We start from the raw sequence: 2,089 nt of genomic DNA, 5'->3' as shown, positions 1-2,089 counted from the left end.
TCAGCTAAAGATTGGTTTTCAGAGAACTGCAACATCACTTGTAAGTTGCAGTTTAGACAAAATAAGAGGCTGCAATTGTGAGCGTTTCTTCAAACGATTCTTCATGTGGTCAAATGGACAGAGTTTTATCTCTTTGGCAACAAGACTTGTTCTTATTTTCAATAACAATTCTTACTCAGAGCTGTTTAGCTCTGATTAAGAAAGCTTAACTTACTGTCTGTCGTGGACTAATAAAGTCCACGACAGACAATTACAAATGTAATGAAACTAAGTAAATGTCCCCCATCTGTTTATCATTTCCCTTCAATTTACAATCAAAAACATATATTTGTTATATATTTGGTTCAAAACAATGTGTTTGAAATTTTATAATGTAATTGGATTCTTCACATGAATGTTCACTGAGGCTTTAGTGAGAGAAAAGAATCGTCACAATTTTTCTTTTTTTTGCTGAACTTTATTAAGCACAAAACCAAACATGACAGCAGCAAATTTGATCCATGTTCAATGATACTGGAAACTGATTTCCATTAACATTGAAAATTGAGAGAGAAAAACAATGACAACTTTCTCAACACATGACAAATTTGCTGACGTTCAAGTCTCCGTTTTATGTAGCAGCAGCTGGTGTTGTAGCTGCAGTTGTAGTTGTGGTTGTGGTGGTGGTGGTGGTGATAAGCTGGAGGAGCAGGGACAGCAGGGTGGCAAAGTTGGTTGTTGAGACCTGTAAGGAAACCATAAAGAGAGTTAGAAATTTAGCAAAACTACACATCAACTATACAGTAGATGTTGTAAATTTGTGGTTTATTACAGAGACAAGACATATTCTCACCTCATTGGAGCTGGATCCAGAGCCGGAGCGAGCAACTCGCTGGTGCTCCATCTGAAGAGAGCAAACAAATTAAGTCATTCTGCAGTTTACTTTGACTTCAGTAGTTCAAATTAACTTCTTACTATTTCATATTTTGTGGTTTTAAGGTCCTGTACTTGTTAATACACCTACATGTCACCAGTCTCATTTAACAGAACCTTTAAAGGAGCCATTGGTAGCTTTCCTTTCCAATAAAATATAACTGTCAGCTAACAGAGTTTAGTTCAACAGAACCCTTGGAGGAGTACCAAATACACTTCAGCTAAGAAATATTTTCAAATTTTTCTTGTAATTAATTTCTTTAACACAACACAGATAAAACATGGGAATCTTCTAAATGTCAATGTAAAACTGTGCCTGTCTCTGAAAAAAGATCTGCATTTGTGGACTTTTTCACAGAAAAAATGACATATTAATAATTTATACTCTTCAATAGATTTGTACAAAAAATGCTTCTTGAAATTACTTGCCTTTATAATTGAGGATCAAATACAAACTACACGGCTTAGGTGTGTAATAGGTGCTTGAAAACTCTGTTGTAAATTAAGAAATGTGTTTAGATGTGTGTGAAACAAGAGAAAAAGTGCTGTCATGACACACAAGAGAAGAATCAATATTCACTGCAAAGTTAAATTAAAATGTACATAGTTAAGCTTCTTTACAGTCCATTAAAAGAAAAAAGGCTTATCACTTACTGGTGTAGCCACAATGAGGCTCAGGAGGCATCCAAGAATAAGTGCTACCTTCAGCATGGCTGCAGTGATTTCAGCTGTTGGAACATAAATAAAGTCTTTATCAAGCAAACAAATTGGTTCAATGATACAAAGAAATTAAGTATAAATTGATATAGTCACCGTAGAGTCTTCTCTGCTTTGAATGACTTGACAGGAAGGTTGTGTTGAGGTGAAGTTTGGACTCCACTTATATAGAGTATCTGGATCAGGGTGTTGAGAAATGTTCCCTTTTAAAAATGCAACCTGGTTGTAATGTCTAATCAGGGATTATATATGGAAACCACATCTTGACAGCTGTGATAACATGACCACATGTTTTCTTTGTTTTTTGTTTTGTTTTGATTTTACATAATCCATAATAAGTCCACTCTCTTACTGCGAGAGAACGACAGAGTGCCACCAGCATTGATGTATATATATTACTGGACTGGACATATATTATATGTCTGTCGTGGACTTTATTAGTCCACGACAGACAGTAAGT

General features: G+C 35.2%; 1 long non-coding RNA gene across 1 annotated transcript; it reads right to left on the bottom strand.

Moving 5' to 3' along the window:
- Positions 1 to 477: 477 nt before the first annotated feature.
- LOC106949922 (uncharacterized) lies at positions 478 to 1,828 on the bottom strand. Its single transcript, XR_001425501.1, has 4 exons — positions 1,726 to 1,828; positions 1,567 to 1,640; positions 833 to 883; positions 478 to 724 (listed from the first exon to the last, which is right to left on the bottom strand). It is a non-coding gene; the product is annotated as an uncharacterized LOC106949922 (long non-coding RNA).
- Between the last annotated feature and the right edge of the window lie 261 nt (positions 1,829 to 2,089).

Source organism: Poecilia latipinna, unplaced genomic scaffold (genome assembly GCF_001443285.1).
Source record: "Poecilia latipinna isolate Pla-1442-1.1 unplaced genomic scaffold, P_latipinna-1.0 Scaffold370, whole genome shotgun sequence".
Taxonomy (NCBI): Eukaryota; Metazoa; Chordata; class Actinopteri; order Cyprinodontiformes; family Poeciliidae; genus Poecilia; species Poecilia latipinna.
The sequence above is the reverse complement of the archived record's forward strand: the minus strand, read 5'-3'. Positions and strand labels throughout refer to the sequence as shown.